The following is a 19,219-nucleotide window of genomic DNA, read 5'->3' on the forward strand; positions in this document are numbered from 1 at the left end:
ATGTTGACAACGGCAGTAATTTTTACTTGTATCGTTGTCAACACAGGTGGTACGGTGAAGCGATGGGGAGGTGGGGATTTCAATTCCGGTTACTTTTCTTCCTAGCTGAGCAAGGAAAATTTTATGTCGATGCCTTGATTGCACGCCAATAGTAATAAAAATAAATTTGCACCAAGGATACTTCTCCGCCTTTCAGATTACATCTCTGGCGAGCATGAACCGGAAAGAAATTTTTCATTGAGTGATCCCGAGTTTAGTGAGCGAGCGTTGCGGAATTCTGGTGGTGGTGAGTACTCCCGAAATGTTACCGGTCGCCTAAGTCAAAATGTACTTGAGCAGTTGAAAAGTATTGAGTTGTGCTTCTGTATGGGTATTCTTATATCCAAATGATGATATTGTTTGAAAAGTTATTCACATGATCTATTCTTGTTACGTTCAAAATAACATGCACGTATGTGTTCTCTGTCTCATTTTAGGAATGTGAAATGGGCTGTGTTAGTAGCACTGAAGCGCTTCCTTTTCCTTCAAACCACAGATTGCTTTTTCCAGCCGCAGAATAGCTGTGCTGTTGGGGAAACATGTTATATATGCGTGTTTTATTATATCCAAATAACCAGCCGTGCTAAACAAAACAGTGCGATAGAAGACGCCGGAGTGATGTGCTAAAATCCAAGCTGCATCTTCATTTGGAAGCCAAGCAATTCTTATGAGCCCCGACATTCAATCTTCGGCATCATCATTTCATGCTAAATGGAGCAATAAATTGTTCCATCTATTCCTTCGGAAAAGAAAGGAAGGGGGAGATGTGGCGTTAGGAGAGCTGAGAAGACGGGCCCTTGGAAACAATACTAATGCCAGTATTTCATTCCTATGCTTTGGTTGTTTCTTGAATTGCAATGTTGAAGTTGTTTTCTTGGATAGATATCCTAAAAGCCATAATTAGTCCGTGTGACACCAACTGCACATCAGTATTATTGTTCTTGATTAAAATATGGTGGAACAGATTGTTCTTCAAATGCGAAAAAAGAAAGCTTGCTGCTTATATAGAAACTCCGTTTCGTGGTAAGCGCCGTTCCTCCGACGGTGATTTCGTTGCTGTGTCCTTCGCTCAGTTCATAACGGCAGCAAGAAGCAATTTGCCAAATAAAAACTGTTAGCCCATTTCAGTTTTAATACGCCTCAGCCCAAAGTATTTTTTCGCTACTGCGTTATCGCATAATGAATGACTTTAATGACGCTAAAGCACGCCAGTGCCATTTTCGCTCCATAGCGGTGAGTCAAAACTGACATCGTCCAGATAAACGTGGTTCACAAGAGTCTATAGAACAGTGGAATACGCGCTCTCCGTAAGTATTGTCAAAATTACCTGAAACAAAAAGATTGCAGAGAGACACAACAGGCACATTGGTTTCTTCACAACACGTTGAAGAAGGGTGCTGAGAGCCTTAGGGTGCTTAGCCAACGTTTCGGCAAGAGGACTTATAGCTGTCTTCCAAAATTTGGGCTGGTGATCAACCAGGCCAGCATGAATACGCAGAAAAGTATCGGAAAGGTTGGCTGAGCAATGCGGTTTCGTTGTTAAAACTACGGTTTTCATGTCACATGCATCTAAGAAATGGTCTGCTATTTTCGATATGAGCGAAACAACAAACGTTATTTTGGTGGAAATTTATGAAAGGCATAAAAGTTTAGTACTAAACACAGACATTCGCTTACTGCAGAGAACCACAGCGCAGTATTATTTCGACCCACCATTCTCGCCTTCAGTCAGCACAAGCAAACATAATGCTATGCCCAATTCGTAGCATTCCGATGCTGGCTAATGCGCTGTTTAAATAATTATCATAAGCTGTGGTTGGTTGGTTTAATTGTTGATTGAATTGAGAAATTATCTGCAACTCTTCAGGAGTTCTCCTTAATGTTGACGGAGTTGATTTTATACCACCGGTTTTTTATGCTTTGAAGTCTCTGCTATGAGTTTACGGTTTAACCGGAGAGAATTTCATCTAGAAAATAGATCATACATTTAGAGGGGAAGAGAGGCATTACAGAAAACATCGTTATAAGGATGAAAGATTGGTATGCTGTCACTTTGCCCCGAAGTGTGCTGAAAACCTCAATATGCTTTGTTTTGGTAATTTTATCCATGAAAGAATTAGTAACTTAACTGTTTCAATGCAAATATTTTTTGCGGGTCTCGGACACTACAGAAAACCTGCAAGGCTTTTGAGTTCTGGTATTCCAAAAGCGGAGATTTCCACTCTCTCTTAGCTATTGTTTACGTTAAAGGGAGAGAGTACAGTTAGCGCAAACTAGGCACAGCTATTTTTCTGTTCACTGGATAGCCGGAAATGGAACAGAACTTTCCGAATACTAGCCGCGCCTCTTCTTCATGCGAAGATTTTATAGCTCCGGTTTTTTCTGCCTTGAAATCGGGGTGTTTTTACTGCATGTTTAAAATACTCTTCTTTATGCTGTTAGGTACCACAAAAAATTCAGTCACGGAAACTTTCGAACGGTTTAGTCATGGGTCATTATTCGATCAAGCTTTATTTTCTCAGTCAAACATTAGGTTTAATATGGCTTCGTGTATGACGTTTCTTTTTGCGCAGCTCCTATGCAAGGCACTATTGAAACAGGCGTCGTGGTTAGCCATGAACTTGTATCTTCGTTCCCAAACGATACAGCTCACAAAACCCTACTGGACCATTTGCGCCTGCTTTTTGCTGGAGTAAGTTTACACCTTTATTTTATGGCAGTTCTTCCAATAACTCCGATCGTGAATTTCAAGCAGTGCTCATCTCCTGAATTCATCCTCGATAACAAACGCCATGTTTCGGATAAGCTTCAGTTGTGTTTTCTTAAATCACAGTAATCGTTACTTCCTCGGCGATGTTGCATTATGACATGGAGCCATGGTCAAATGTTTTACACGAAGCCCCTAAGGTGGAGTATATTTGTAACAAGGGAGTAATCAATCATTGACATTCACCCGATCGCATTGATACGGCTACAAAGGAATGTTATACAGCTTTCTCAGAAACTTCGAGTTAAACAAAAATTCGTCCTGCTCGAACCCGGGACCACCGCTTCACCAGAGCATACGCTCTACAAACTGAGCTAACCGGGACGCCAAGCTTAAGATAGAGCGAGAACAAATTGATCAATAACTCTAAGTGGGAACAGTGTTGGCCAAATGTTTTAGGTGAATCCCCCAGCCGTACGGCTGGGCTCGGGTGGGTGTCAATGAATAATTACTCCCTTATTACATGGAGCGATGTGGTCCTGCGTAATGGATTGCTGCACCTAAAGGATTACGCTATCTTCGCTGCGATTAGTCGGAACCTGTGCCACGAAGTAGGTCTGCTGTTCAATTAAGACATGGTATTTTGTGTTTTTCTTAACTTCTGCCTGTGCTTTTTGTGTAGCATCTGATGCCATCTGTTCATAATATGGTAAGGTGTACAACAATACAAGACCACGTTCGCTTTACGGCAAAAAACGCGAGCCTATTCAGAAGTAATTTACCACCCTCCAATGTGAGAATAATACTTTATAGACAGCATTTCATTCTTTGTCTTCTGAGATTAACGTCTGATCTAGGATAAAATGATTGTGGAATAGCATTGCAGAAATTGCGGAGGACGCAACCTGCTTTGCATCCTGTAAAAGGTTCCCTTCAGTAGAGTTACGTTCAATGTAGTCCAGACGAAGCATTCTTTAACAGATCATTTGCACAAGCAAGCAGCATCTTTGATGTTAGATTGTGGTGCGCATCTTACCTCTCACTGTGCCCGTGCCGGATTTTATTTGAAAGAACAGGTACTTGCGTGCATGCAAGATAAGAAATATAGATACCTGAACATGCGCGTATTGGGCGCATTGCCAGCGGCAGGAGTATAATGGTTTTTTTGTTGATCTTTTCGATACAAAGGCAACGTTCGTAGGTGCAGCGTAAAGCTTCTTCCTGTTTTCCATTCAGTGCTTTCTACCAAGACCTGCGCTTTATCACTGTTGTAAACTGGAAGTACTAAAGTTGTACAAAAAGTAATTGCTGTCATTTTTGTTCTCGAAATGTATTTTACAAAAAATTTATGAAATATACAAAAAAAGCTGCATGACAGCCGGATCTATACTTCATTTAAATGTTATCTCCGTCACCTTTGTGCCACTGGCCAACAAGGGCATGCATGCCTGCTTTGTACGATATTTTTCTTCCGGTGCAGCCATGTCCTCAATGTGCGAGTGATGCTCTTGTCGTCCTGAAATATGGATCCATGAAGCGCATTGTTTAGCAGCACGAAAAGGTCAAAATCAGACTGAAGAATCTTCTTCGCACAGTTGTTAATTCGGATGCACTGGCAGCACTGGTTTAGTCTATGTAGAGATTTGATATAAGTGTTCGAATTCACTGTCTTTCTCTTAGGTAGCGCACCTACAAAGATAGTTCCATGACTTTCCCAAAAAACTGTTATCGTGAATTTTCCAGCCTACTCAGTCGCCTTGAACTTTCTTGTTCTTGGGGACCTTAGTTGGCGCCATTCTGTGGTTTTTATTTTTTTCTTTGCGGCTCAAAGTGATTATGCCAGATTCCATCACAGGCCAGTTTCAGAGACTATATGTCCTCGTATTACGCCTCCATACTCTTCAGCAACTAGAAAAAAAAATGTTTTTTCTGCTCTCTGTGCTCAAACTGCAAGACTTCGTTGAAATCGCATAGCGCATACCTTGGAGTACACCAGAGTGTCGATGATTTCGCTGAATTTTCTTTGCTCACGGACCGCTCTTTAGCCAATTTACGATTCATAATGCCTTGGCCTGCACGGATGATGATGTCAAAGAGCTCAACTGCCTCGGGACTAGTTTCAAAGTGAGGTCACCTTGGCAGATCGTGCAGATCTGTTTCGGTGCTTTCTGAAGCATTGAGTCGCTTGACCCAGTGCAGCGGCTCAATAGGCAGCATGCAACTCTCCATGAATATGACGAACACTTGCCTTTTTGGCTACAAGAAATTCAAGGGCGTTCAACACAGACGCCATTTTTTCACTGGTATATTTGTGCAGTCTGTGTAACGGATCTGAATGTGGGCACACACACGTGGTAGGCATGGTTTTGAGAGCCTGCGAAATTTAAGCCAAATATTTTATTCGCAAAGAGCAGAAAAAACCAAGGGCATCACTTATTCGTCAAGATTAGGTGTTGAAGTTCCAAGTCCCAAGAAGTGCCTCCGAAAAAACTCTCCCTGAAAAAAAAAATTCTGGAGGAATTGGTGTGGTGCCAGTTAAAAAAAATGACAAAATAAAAAAAACTGTTCAGGAAGACTTGCCACATAGCCGTCAACAGACACGGAGACAGGGAGTCAAACAGGACGGGCGCTGTTTGTCTCCCTGCGTCCGTGTCGGTTTAGCGCTGTGTGGCAAGGGAACCGTGACCAACTCGCCCAAGCTTCCATTCTTCTGGAACTTCGTTGGGAAAGAGAGCCAAATAATTGGAAAATTTTCTTAAAGCTCACTGTCGATTGTACAATCCTGTGACCCGGAGCAAGTAATAAAGTAGTATTCGCTTCTGCGGAAAGAAAAGGCTGATTGGCTGTCCCGCTCTAGGAGGGCACTTGAATCCCGCACTGAGGACAGTAGAAAGCAGGGAGTAACAGAAGGCGGAAGGATATGCCGTAGAGGATGGCTGTGGGTTATTTGGGACCGAGTCGAATTATTATTTGTGGAGTGTAAATTTTTATAATAGGCGGCTCAAACAGGTTTGAGTCATGGCAATGTGGAAGCACAATGCCCAAGTCACGCTTTGTATTTTGGTTTGAACTTTGGCGCAAGCCATTTTTCTGAAATAGTACCAAGTTTCATTGAGTTGGGGCAACATCATGACGTCCGGCGAGGCGGGGTCCGCTCGCCTCAGAGCAGATTCGTCGTTACCGCTACCCTTGTGTCTCCAGTTCACTGCAAACGATAGGAGCACGAGCCACTTGATTGGTCTAAGGATGATCATGCGACAGTTTTTAGACGTGCTTGGTTCATTGATTGCTCGTTGTTTAGTCGCCATGGAGTTTTAAGTCAGAGAGCGCGAGAAATTCAAAGGGATTAATGGTTTCTCTTAAAAAAGGGTCTGAAATATCTAAATTGAGTTAAGGCATTCCTTTTTACTTTGTTAAAAAAGTTCACTGCTGCGGGCATTATTAAAACCGAATATGAAACAAATTTTCGAGGTTTATGATTGGGAGACTCACTGTGGGCCCAAAATATGGTTGCACTTGGCAAAAACAATGTAATAAGGGTCGAAGACATTCGTTCTTTGTTGCGTTTATGTGGTTTATTACACGTGCATTATGTGCAACAGAAAAGTAGTAAACTATGAGAAAGAAAGAATATTTATGAATATTGGTATTATTTAGCTTTTATTTCTTCTTTTTTCGCAATGGCACTGAAATCAATCAATGCAAGCCTGGCGCATTTCAGTATGTCTTGGGGGCAAGCGTTATTGTGGCAGAAAACCAGGTTTGTCTTTTTGCTTTGCATATTAATTGGGGACGGATCTAGCCAAAAGCAAAAAAAAAATTACTTCCCTACCAATAAGCATGAGAAAAGCATCTTATCCGGCAAATACGTTAAGCTGCTAATTTTTTAACTAATAAATTTTTGCCACTGATATTGCTACCAGGAATCACGAGTCCAGTGGAACTGCTATAAATAAACGAGACAATTAAAAATAGAATGCCTGTATAAACATCGTTAATTACTATTCCTTTAATGCCAGTATAAAAACCAATGAGGTTTATAAAGAAAAGGCTGCTGGATAATAATTAAACTTGCCTAATTTGCAAGTTTCATGAAAGCCTTCGGGCGATATAACTAAGGTTTATAAAGAAAAGACTGCTGGATAATAATTAAACTTGCCTAATTTGCAAGATTCATGAAAACCTTCGGGCGATATAACTGCAGACGTATAGGAAGGCGCCTATGCTGAATCGCGGGCTAGATCTAAAAATCCCGCCATCTACCAATTCAGCATTACAAGGACAGGTTTCCATTGGCGTTAGAATTTTGTTTCACATGAATAAATATTTCATAACTTATCTTGCATCTCTGGCAGGTGAAATTTGAAGCTTTGCTTGATTAATCTGTTTAGACGTGGAATTTATACAATAAACTTTGACTTTTATGGAGTTCTGAAAGGAAGAATGAGAATTATTTATAATTCTAGACTTATTACCTCAAGTGTTACACTGGCATTACAGGATAAAGAGAGTAGCTCAAAAGGTGAACACGGAAGTAGTGAGGGAACAGAACAACAGCTCTAAATACCGTTTTACGCCAAAAAACGTGGTCACAAATGTATTATTGATACCTGTGTTGTGCTTCGCGAGAGTGAAATGGCGTTGCTTGTCCTTTATGTGTAAACGCGTGTAATGGTCACTCTCCTTGATTTATATTTGTGCGCACAAGGCTGTTTGGGGCTGGTGCTTCAGTGAATGGGTAGAAATGAAGTTATATAAGCGACCTTTGTCAAATAAACCCTGTTGCAAGTAAAGCGCTCGTCGTGTTCCCTCACTACGTTTGTGTTCACCTTTTGCGCTACTGTGCCTTTCCTGAATATGCACCAACACGCCATACTACAAGTGTTTCTTTGTTTAATTGCGTGCCCAATAGACACACACTGGCAAGGAAACTCTATTAGTATTTATGCCTTTAAATTCTGTGGTAAATTTTTTATTGACTCGGAGTACACTGAGTCAACACTGGCGTTCACACATCAGGCACTGGCAGAACTACATTTTGGAAGACAGCAGAGTGGCATAGATTACGCTTTGCCGCGGTATAAACAGCTCATCTTTGTGCACAGAAGTGCCTTTATGGTTTCCCGATTCTGCGAGGGAGCAGACCTATTTGTTCCCGCTCGGCGCCAACTCAAGAACAAGTGACCGGAGAACCCAGTGACAAGTTGCAGGTGCATTGTTCAAGAATGTGCCCCTCAAAAAACCCCAATAAGACTCGTGGTACCTGTCCATCGAATAGAGGTCTACATGAAGGCCGCTGCATGGCTTGCTGTAGGGCTTGCAAACCCTAGCATCCATCGGCGCGGCGGTTTAGAATGTGCTTGCCGTCGATGGCAACGATGGACTTGGAAACAAGCGTCTTCTTTTCACAAGGACACGAATCGCGACCGCATGGCATTAACAATAGCATCTGAAATTATCGGCTCTCGCTCTATCACTGAAGTTAAGGAGCGTTGGGCTCAGTCAGTACTTCCGAGGGACACCACCTGGGAGCACCAAGCCCTGAAGCCACTGGATTTGTGAGATAGTCCAGAATTTGACGGAACACCGTCTGGCGAGGAGCGAACGTTGCAAAAATAAAGATAAGCCCGCGAAAATATTTTGAAAAAGGAAACACCACGTTTCGGGGCCCGTACGGGTCCCTTGACCACATAGAGCGCAGCATAGAACGACGGCTGTTTAAGTACAGTAGATATGGCGTAGTGTCCGACTGTAGATCTCTGGGCTATTTCAATGTGTCCTATTAAGAGCATGCTTTGTGTTAAGTAAATGAAATGATTCTAAAAGAAGGCGCGGTAAGTTTTTCTCTGTGGCAGTGACAGATGCTTCCTCAATATCGGTGATGTGTCACGTTGATACACCGTATTCCACGAAAGCATTAGATGCGGAGCGGCCGTCCGCGACGACATTCTGATGCTGTTTGAGCCTGCATCTGAAGTTTCCGGTTTTTCCATTGTGAGCCACGTCAAAGTCTTGACACGTGTTAAGAACGGCGACAGCAAGTCTAGCAATTAGCAACGGCGACAGCAAGTCTCGCCTATTGGCATCTGTTTCTGCTGGGTGGCTCCGAGCAACTCGAGGATGATCGTTGCCAGGCCGGCCGTCAAGGACGACACAGAGAGGACCCAGGTGTCAGCTGGTTCCAATTATTGAGCTTTGCCCGATCGGAGTATGGGAACAGAGAATGCGGATGGCTGCGGTTTGAGCACAACCGGAGCCTCTTTTCAAAAGAATCCTCTTGTGCCGAATGCCGCTGCGGCGACAAGCTCACGTAATCTTCCCAAATTGCCGCTACTATTTCGGAAACACAAGAACCTCGTTTCCGGTGGCTGTTCGGCATGCTAGCCCTGTGGAGGTCTGGCGGTCATCGTCCCCAGCCATCGAAAGCATCTATAAGGACCAAAGACCCCTTTCGGCTTCTCTTTCCGACCTTGTGTTCCGGCCTTGCGCTTCGGTTTCATCTAATGAACAGGTGTCAGCAGCACGGCGGAACCTCCGGCTGGCCAGATGACACCATCTACCGCATTCGGCGTGACCCCGACGACATCCTTCTTTTTCCCGGACTCAAAATGTGACGGGGGCTGGTCCTTATGTGCAGTGGTGTGCGTTTGTGCACGTGAGTGAAAGTTTGAGGGCACTCCCACCTCGGCAAGGGCGTCCTCAACCTGTGGAATTTAGGAAGGAAGAACGATATAAAACTCGACAGCCAGTGCAGTGAGAGAAATCCCTGTTTTCATCCTTACGCTTGTAAAAATGTTAATAAACCCACTCGTAATCTTCCTCCCATCATCCAACCCCTTCAACTCGTCGACAGTGCTGTCCTCCTGGTGGTGGCAGTGGCAGTGGGCGTCGTCCAGACCGTGGTCCCGTCAGAGCGCGACTCCGAGCCCCACATATCCAACACACGGTATCCTGTACACCACGCCTGCGCACCTTGAGAGATCTAGACGGTCTTTTACCCGGAACAGCTGTTGTTTCAACTTGCTGGTATAGGCACATGAGAAATGGGCACGTCATAACTTTTGAAAATGCGTGAAAGGGCTTACCTGGGGAGCATATGAAACACTCGCTCGCTTGGCTTCTGCATTTTTATGCTGTTGGCCAAATCGAGAGGCGTGAGCGGAGCGCTCTTGGCTTTTCATTAGCTGCTGATGATATATATCCATTGTTTTGCAAGTCTTGCTTAACTTTGTCGATTTCGCAGCGGCGTTTTTTTTTGCTCGAGCATAGGGTGAAAGCACGATTAAAAAGCAGTTTGGCGACTTAACGCTTGTGTAAAATTGGATGTGCTGACTAAGATAAGGTAATTTCCGGTGTGCGCCGGTTTTGGATATACCTTATGTTTCAAGCATGCTTGTTTTTTCTGTACGAGGGCATCAAGCAAAGGGATTTTTCATTTGGCTTCTTCTTCCACGGTAATTTGTACTGATTGCTGAATTGAATTTAGATGAAGTAGAAGAGGCTGCGCATAGTCGTGATGCATAATGCTGAAACAGTGTCCATGTAGCGTAGGAATAACTTCGGTGTCGGTTGGAACGTGGAAATGGCTGCTCTCTCAATGGCTTCTAATGCGAGGTTGGTGAAAAGCCAAGAACGCTCAGCTCACGCCCCCCGACGTAGCCAAGAAAAGAAAAACGCAGAAGGCAAGCGAGCGAGCATTCTGTATGCTTCTTAGGTGGGCACTTTCACGCATTTCGAAAGGTTATGACGTGTATGTTTCTCATGTGCCTGCCAGTAAGTTGAAATAACGGCTGTACCGGATAAAAGACCGTCTAGATCTCCCAAGGTAACCGGGAGTGATGTACAATACAACGCGCCAAGGTTGTGACGCTGCTTACGTTGGCGAAACAAAAAACTTCAGAGGCAGGCTAAAAGAGCATCAGAATGTCTTCACGAACGGCCGCCACAAATTTAATGTTTGGCGGAGCACAGCGTAGCAACGGGACACAATATCGATTGGGACGAAGCATCAGTCATTGACACAGAGAAAAAACTATTCATCACGCCTTCTTTTAGAAACTTTTCGCATACATAACGCGAAGCATGGTCTTAAAAGGACATATGGAAATCTTGCAGAGATCTACAATCGGGCACTATGCAGTTTTCATCGTACTTACGCTGCCGTCATTACATGCGGCGCTCTATGTGATCAAGGGATCCGTACGGGCCCCGAAGCGTCATATTTCCTTTTTCCAAACCAATTCGGAGAGTGTGTGTTTCTTTCTGCATTGCTTTGCAAGTCTAAGAATTCTGTGGACGCATTTGAGCCTGGTCTTTCCTCGATAGCTGGCGCTATAATAGATTATCATTACTTTTTCACTTTTCTTTCTGCCATGCAATTTTTTGTTGTCTTCTGACTCTTTATACTGAATAAGCGATGCGCCCGCCAAGTTTATTTCATTGAATTTTTTCTCTTGGCTGTCGACTATCTAAAGAAAGTATTAGCAATCTGCAGTTACGTGCGGGAGATTTTGTTGTGGCAGTGGGGTAAAGTGTTTGCTTTGCCAGGTCTGAGATTGCAGAACTTGTTGCGGCTGTTATGAACTTTTTACTTTTTTTTTACTGGTACCAGCATTAGAAAATGCACCCGTTGTAAGAGTATCTTGTTATGTTTTGTTTCTAATAAGGTTAACGAGATTTTCATGAAAACTGACCGGAGCGCTCTGGACTTGCGAGTTGCCGTTACCAACCTAGTGATATTGGAGGTAAGGTTTGCGCATGTTTATTAGTTTTAGAACGCCAGAAGTTCCGGAGACAAAGAACGCTGGATTGTAAGGATTCTTGTTTCCTTGTGTGCTTTCAAGATTGAAACACGTTTCCATGTTTGTTTCCAGAATTTCTCTTCACGACATTGCTGGACGGTTTTGCAGGCATGCATTTTTTCGTACAATCCGTTGCGACTTGCGGCATAGGGGCCCGTGTTTCTATGTTAAATTTACGTTAGTTCTGCATTTAAAAACTCGGAAGAACAACAAATGCACTTCGAAATTTAGGGCCAAGCGTGAATACTTCGTTAATTCTTGTAATTATTATATCACATATTTGCAACAGGTATTTGATGTTAGAGAAGAAAGCCGTGCTAAGATATTAACATCTAAGTGCGTTAGAGTAATGTCTCCGGTATATGCGAACTTATTGTAAAACTAAAATGATCTTATGACCTCATTACTGAGCTTCAGAGAGCTAAACAATGCTAGGTTGTTCAAAACACCGCCTATTTATTGAATGTGCTTTCGCTCAGTACCGCATTTTAAGGCACGTTTCGAGTTCTTTGAAACTGCATCTCCAGGGAGAACCTAGACATGTCCTTCTTTCGCTGCTCAATCTCGTCATCTGTGAGATGATTGACGGGTGAAATGAACACGTATTAAACGAATTCAGTGTTTGTGAAAAACTGGAAAAACATTCCAAGCCAGGTTTTGTGATAGCGGCTGTGTCAGCCTTATTTTAGAGCGCAGCTCTTTGGCGCACGTTCCTGCGTTTCGCGACGTCGCCGTTGTCCCTAGTTACCAGCTCCAGAGTCGAAGCAGCGCGCGCTCCTGGCGTCATTTCTCCCGCACGCCCAAGCCGAAAGGCATAGCCGCCATCGTTCTCCACTCAGTGCTCAATGCGATGCTGAAGATGCTCAAGATGCTCAGTGCGATCGAGCTCTCAGCACTGGAGGCCGCCTGGTGTATGCTCAAGCAGGGCATGTCGGAGGCGATTTGTAAAATTGTGTTTGTAAACACTGCCTGGCCTGAGGAAAGGACGCGCACGCGGAATTCTAACGCTTAAATGGAGGAGGAATGCTTGGCCGAATCTAGCACCGACGTTTAAAAAATGACCATGATCGAGCGCTACAAAGAACGCGCACCTGAAGTGGAAGCCGTCACTGTGGCAGGGTTCGCTACAGACTACAACATCTACACGTGCAAGAAGAAATTTCAGAGAGTGATACTTTGCTACCGCGGTTACTCCATCGGCAATCCAGTTAACTTCAAAAGAGAACATGTCCTACTCTTCTTTCCGTTTCGTAAGTAGGTAGAGCGGCTCTTCGAGGAAAACATTGGCGTCATTGAGGAGCACCGAGCACGCCACCAGAGTGATTTAAATAATGAGGAACTCTTTGAGGTGTTTAATACCATGAAACGAGCCAATAACGAGGATCGGGGGACGGCTTTTGAGATTTATGATGTTTGAGTGCACCAGGCCGCCATAGCGAACAACAACTCTGATCTCGTTGACATTGGTGCAGTCGAGTCCAATGCCGTGTTTAAGCAATGCCCCGCCGCGTGCAGCGCCAAGATGTCATAAGCAGAGATCGGTACCTGAACACCATGCGAAAGACAAAGAGCAGTACGAGATCGTCCGAGATGTCCTATACCAAAAAACAACTCCGGACTCTCCACCACTACAAATATTCTTTATGAGAGTGGCTGAATGCGGCAAAAAATTGGTACTGCGCCTCATCATGGACGTCTACAACAGGTGCTGTAACCCTGCTGGCTCATACAATTTAAACGCATATGTGGGCTGCGCTACAACAGGAAAGGCGGCGGTGGCACTAGGCGGCTCGGAGTAACTGTGCACGCTAAGTTTAAGCTTAGCCTCAAGACAGACGGCGGGCTCAGGAACAACGAGTTGAACACCTTCCGCTATGCTTTCAGGAGTGGTAAATGCGTGATTGTCGACGCAGTTTGCATGGTGTCTGCTGATATACTTCACAGAATGAACTGGGGCTCCGCTCCATCACCTGCTAATAACTGCAGCCCTTCGGAGGGTTGGACGTCATTCTCTCCGGTGACCTGGGTCAGCTTCACCCCGTTCGTGCAGCTGAGGTGGTCAAGCGCCCCAAAACAGGTGATGTGTTAAGCACAGAAATCGCATCGCACCATCTCGCGTACTTTCCACTCGTGAATGTGGTACGACAAAACAATCTCAGGTTCTCCACGTTGCTGAGGAAAATAGGAGATGGTGTCGAATCAGACGCCGAGGAAATCGCACTAATCGAGAGTGGGTTCATCCCGCAGCAGGAAGCAGAAGCTTCTTGTCCTGGTGGAAAACGCTTGTTCTGCTCTAACAAGGAGTCCGATTACTACGGCACAACAAAGGCCACAGGAGCCGAGAATAATGCGGTAGCATGCACGTCACAGGATACAATCGTTGGGTTCGGTCTTTGCAAGAGAATGAAGAGGCAACGCGCAAGGTCGAAACGCTACCCGAGGCCGAACTAGGAAATTGGCTAGCAAACATAATGCTGTGTGTTGGCAAGCCTTACATGATCATCTCGAAAGTGGATCTTTCTGATGGCCTTGTTAATGGATCGGTGGGAACACTGCAATATATCGAAAATGACACCATGGAAAACCGCAACGCATGTGATAGCAGTTCGGGGAGCTTGGCTCCAAAGTTGCTATCGGTACCGCGGTGGCCGCAAAATGCCGCCAGTTACGGAAGGTCAACAGAGACGTTCGACCGAGCTGGATACCGATTGAAAGGCGTACGGTCACCTGCGTTATCGGTAAGAATACGAAGGTATCGGTGAGAAGATGCAAGCTTCCCGTTGTGCAAGAGAGTGCCATCCCCATTTATAAATCTCACTGTGGCACATACAGTGAAGTCCTATACTCCTACGCCAATAATCATCTACAGAAGTTGGCCTACGTTGCATTGAGTTGCGCTACAGACGTCAACGGACTCAACCTGACCAATGCTGACAACGACTTTACACTCTACTACGGAAGAGCAAATCCGGACAGAAACTAGCCATGAATTTTTTCGGTTGCAGTCCCACAAACTTCACACTATCACCGCCAAGTGCCTCGCCATTACTGAGCGGCCGCACTACTTGTTGATCTCCGCTCTTAACGTACGCTCTCTTGCCGCACATGCCGAGGGCGTGCATCACGATCACATTCTGCGGCATGCCGCTGTACTTTGCCCTGCGGAAACCTGGATGGATCCGGAAGACCCTCTCGAAAACATGGATTTTCAATGCTGCTGTGGCACTCGCAGAGACCGCAACAGAGCGGCGTGAGTGGCTATCTACTGGCGCACGGGTCTCTTCGCAATACCCATCGAAATGTTTTGGACGTCAGATGAAGTTGGTGAACTGTGTGGCGCAAAGTTGGCCAACGGCTTGCTGGTAGTGGCTGTCTACTTCTCCCCTACCGCGCTCTCCAAAGACGTCGTGCACTTCCTCCGACTCTCATTAACCGCCCATCGACCCACGCCAATGTTACTAGTAGGGGTATTTAATGTAGATATGAAGAAAAACAGGAATTTCTTACCACTTATGCGGGAGAACATCCCGTTCCTCTCGCTTGTAACGCCTCCCCTGGCTGTGACTACCTCGCGGAATACTTGTATGGACCTCTTCTTTGAGAGAAGAGCATTGGTGCGGGAAGTCGAGCATATATCCATCTACTTCTCCGACTGCAGATTTTCCTCATGACAATCAAGAACTCTTACTGGAGTGTTTCTTGAAGAAAGAATATGTGTGAAAAAGAACAAGTTGTCTGTAATTGTACATACATATCTTGCTCGAATTCTTTGCCTCAATCTATCGAAAAGCTGAAACAGCTAATGAGCTGCGCTCAAATTTGGCATTAAAAAGTTACGTAATCGTCGGCAAGCTTTTCAGCGAACAATATTTAAGGCATACAAGGAAGTGAGAAATTAGTGTAGCGCAAAAAAAAAATTGTCACCCCATAAAATTCAGGAACAGCAAGTCCCGGGTCCTTTGGCTTTAATCGGCGTCAATTCACATTACTTGGGATATATTCCTCGTCTCGGTGAATTTCAAATAGCTCAAGAATAGGACCCACATCAAGGTTCCCTTTTTATTCACACCCCGTTCTTATGCTAAACATGGCTGTATAAAACATTGCTGAGAATGTTGAACACTTTGGAATGAGTGCGAAAGAACGGATTTCTGCTACATAGAAGGCGACCATGAGCTGCTGGTGCAGCGGGACGGAGCGCTAGCTGGGCCAGCTGCGGACAGCAACAGACGACTTTACTCTGGTCAGAACCACAAAATTAGTGCCACCTAAAAGACGACGTGGAGCGGGCAGCTAGTGCCGTGGCACGGAGCGCTCGTGCTAGGTCAGCTGCGAAGAAACAAGGCGACAGCGATTTTGCTCGGAGTTGGCACCCATCGGGTTAGTGCTTACAGATTAATTTTTGTTTACAGGAGTGGACGGAAATAGTGGTATATCGACGCTATGACGGAAGAATTATGGCAAGCACACTGGGACTCTTAAAAATGTTTATTGAAGAAAACCACATTTTTGACAATGACGACGCTGTGGTGTACCTCAGCAGGTATTTATTAAAATATTAATTTTTACTAGTGCTGAACTACATCATTTGCTTAAGACAGGCTGGAACAACTATATCACAGCTTTAAAATATCGTGAGGAGTAAATATAAAATACTAGATTCGCCACTATCGAAATAAGCACTGGGCTGTTCGCCGCTATGACTGACGTGACAGAAGTAATCCCAGTCACTTAGTGCCAGGGCACACAGCGATTAGTGGCAGAAATAAGGGGTTGCCTTAAATGCTTGCACCTGGGAGCTTGATCAGTATAGCAATAACGCTCGTGCTTGAGTCGTCAAACAATTACTATGCTTTTTAAGAGCCCTTGGGTGTTCAAGAGAGAACTCGAATAAAAAAGATTTATAAGTATTTTCTCTATATTGACCTAGGCGAAGAAATTGTTTTCATCGAATTAAAAGTTTTACATTTAATCACATCAGAGTTCACTCGCAAGCATTCTAATTTGTTAACATCTAACTGCGCTAATAACCGGGAAATTTGAAGACATATATATGTATATCTCTAAAGTACTTGGAGCACACAAACATATCCCACTTACTAAACTCAGCCAAATTGAGGGTAACTCAAAGATCTGCCTCTAAATATTCCTCTATAAAAGACACTGGGATCATCAGGCCACCAAAATCACCTGAAATTAAAAATTTCTCTTTTTGAGACTTTTTATGCAGACTAGTTTTTTGTTGAAATAATAAATAAATATAATTTAGCCTGTTTAAAAACAAAAATTATTCGAATATATGGCATTAGTTTACTCGTGGGATAAAGAAAATAATGTGAAAAGGTAAGTTTTGCAAAGATGTCATAAACCTTGAGGCCACATTTGATTGGTGTCGTTGCATTAAAGTAAAATCTGGCTGTACACTTATCTTCTTTAAAGTTCTACTGGCCAATGTCATAAAATTAGAATTTCAAAAACTCAAATTTTTGTTTCCTGTCTAGATATACCCTTCTTTGCAATTTTTGCTTTGGCATATAGTATGATGCTTCTGAAAATATTTAAGCAATCATATTTTTCTCGGCTAAGACTCTTTAATATTACACGAACGCATCTTGGGAATCGTCAAGCCTTGAGTTTGTAGAGCCCCTTCACAAAACAAAAAGATGAAATCGAGAAAACAACACAAGTGAACGGCAAATAGTTGGTGAGTTCGAGAAAAATAAAGAACTAAAGCCCCAGTGTCTTTCACTAGAGGTGAGTTTTATTCAGATATTTCTTCTTTTAAGCATTCGCGTTCTGCATACGCAAAATTCAAAGACAGGCGATGCTGCTATCTTAGCGCCTTCCGAATTGCGACTCCTGGCATAACCGTTCCTCCATTATATCCATCAAACGCGTGGGTTTCGATTCGCGGATGTTATCGGGCGGCACGCTTGCGGGCAGCATGCCAAGCCCATGCTACGTAGGCTGGACTAGCCGCATGTCTGGATTCTCAACTTCCCTCTACATTCGGAGTCTGATAGGCGCTTCAAAGCCTTTGGAGCGCCTCACGACCACGAGTTTCATCCAACGACTGCAATGGCTACACGAAGTGAGATGCGGCCTGCATGCAGAATATGGTGACGCACCTCCGCCACGCCCCTTTTCCTTGCTTCTGCAGCGCGCACCCCTCTTGAAGGCAACGAAGACAGTGCGAGTTTCAAGAACAGGGTGGTCGCGTAAGCGTGTAATGGAGCCATCCCTAAGTCGCTGCGGGACTTGCGTATCATAGGTATGCTGCCAACGTCATTCCTCAAGAAATGCTTTCCTGCCCTCTAAAAATGAATTAACCTCATATAGGAGGAAAAAAGAAATGCACTATCCTCGGCGCACTCCCTTTTAGACGCAGGGAATGCTGCCCAAGTTCCGGTGTAAATTTCGACCACTAATCATACGGAATGCTTAGCCTTGGCAACGGAGGCATATTCCTGCCGGAAAGCGTACCAACCTAAAGCAGTTCCCAAAATGGGAGTATACTTTCGAACGAGGCACCACATTTCCTAAGGTTAGCAAAGAAGGAGAATGAAACGTCAATAAAAATCTTTGCCACTAGGAGAACTTCGCATGTTTTGAGCGGAAATGTGTTTCCGTTACCAGTAGTGTGCTCTACCTATTTTCAGCGAAGGAAGCCTACCTCAGAGCTTCGGAAGAATACCATGCCTCTAAAATGAAAAGCGTTAGAGAACGGCTTAATCCGTTTTTACCCCCATATATATGACAATTCATGTTTATAGTGCGAAAACTATGGAATCTGAAGTACTGAGTGGTAAACAGCTCGCACGGTGAAAGAAACCATTGCTCAAGCTTAATTCTTTTCCACATAACTTGATCTCTACAATGGACGAAGAAAATGCTTCAGATATCAAGCATAAATTTGCACCGCACAAGCCCGAGAAGTTATTTTTGATGACATTATGATTCTGTTTATGGGAAACGGCAATGTTCCATGAATGAAAATTGCAAAAAAAAAACACGGATTGTCTCCGCAAGTGGGGCACATTTTTCACGGCCATTTCAGAATGCATACGCGTTTTGCCAGCAGGAATTTTTGCCTTTTAAACAATGCTTCAGTTTGCAGCGTTGAAAAGGTTAAAGATTCAAAAGCCAGAAGTTTATAAGCCCTTTTTTGTGCAGTTTTGGTTCGTGGTAAAATGCAATAAGGACTGCACATGCCGAAATCGTGCTACCGCTAGTCGACCTTATTCACTAAATCATAGACGCAGCTTCTTAAGGTCACCTGAGTAAACACACCTTTAGCGGACATTTACCCAAATGGAGAGAAATGTACCACTGCTGCACACGTACTCAAGAAACTGATGCTTTAGCCGTTTTAATACTGTGTTTTGAAATGCAGAATGAATTTAGATACGGCGCCATTTCCTTTCCACCAAAAACCAATTATTATTATTAATTTAACATAACAAAGGCAACCCATGCTACTCTGTACAGGAGTTACTAAGTCATCGTGCTTAGTTGATTTGTAGCAGTGGCAATGGTTTATCTGCCTTCTATCTCCGTTTTGAGGTCGCGCATTCTCGCAAAAGCCGCGATACATTTGTTGCCTTTGCTTCTGCCAGAATAAGGAATAGAATAGTTATTGATTGCCATTGCTTATTGTGTGCGTTGTCCATAT

The 19,219-nt window shown here is 44.1% G+C and overlaps 1 long non-coding RNA gene and 1 pseudogene across 1 annotated transcript; both read left to right on the forward strand.

Moving 5' to 3' along the window:
• Nucleotides 1-200: 200 nt before the first annotated feature.
• On the forward strand, nucleotides 201-16,074 carry LOC144104766 (uncharacterized). The gene is made up of 4 exons (XR_013308629.1): nucleotides 201-286; nucleotides 2,613-2,731; nucleotides 11,413-11,490; nucleotides 15,960-16,074. It is a non-coding gene; the product is annotated as an uncharacterized LOC144104766 (long non-coding RNA).
• On the forward strand, nucleotides 14,019-15,218 carry LOC144105078 (uncharacterized; annotated as a pseudogene).
• Nucleotides 16,075-19,219: the final 3,145 nt, after the last annotated feature.

This window comes from Amblyomma americanum, chromosome 9 (assembly GCF_052857255.1).
Source record: "Amblyomma americanum isolate KBUSLIRL-KWMA chromosome 9, ASM5285725v1, whole genome shotgun sequence".
Taxonomy (NCBI): Eukaryota; Metazoa; Arthropoda; class Arachnida; order Ixodida; family Ixodidae; genus Amblyomma; species Amblyomma americanum.